Raw genomic sequence first — 477 nt, forward strand, 5'->3', positions numbered from 1 at the left:
ATTGCAGGCGCAAAAATCACTAATTTTAAATGTCACTAGTGTTTTTTTCCCTTTCTGTCACAACTAGACAAATCACTTAGTATTTAGAATACTAACAATAAAGATTCAATCTTTATACAACTTGTTTCTAGTTTAACGATGAAGTTTTATATTCTTCTAATCGTTAACTGAATGAACCTTGAATTCTGATGAAGTTTTTATATTCTTCGCATCAGTTTCACATTCAGACAGAGTAGTAAACCAAAAAGGTTTTAATCTCGAGAAATCTCAACTACAACAATGTTTCTAGCTAACGATGAAGATTTTATCTTTTTCAAATCATTTAGCCTTAATATTCCTGACGAAGATTTTGTACCCTTCAAGTCAGAATATTCATTCAAACAGAGTATTTAACAAATTGGTGAAGTTTCTATATTCTTAAAACCAATGCACAATCTGATTTGTTCGTGAAGTTCTTATATTCTTCAAACCAAAGGA

This window comes from Solanum tuberosum, unplaced genomic scaffold (genome assembly GCF_000226075.1).
Source record: "Solanum tuberosum cultivar DM 1-3 516 R44 unplaced genomic scaffold, SolTub_3.0 scf00241, whole genome shotgun sequence".
In the NCBI taxonomy this organism is placed as follows: domain Eukaryota; kingdom Viridiplantae; phylum Streptophyta; class Magnoliopsida; order Solanales; family Solanaceae; genus Solanum; species Solanum tuberosum.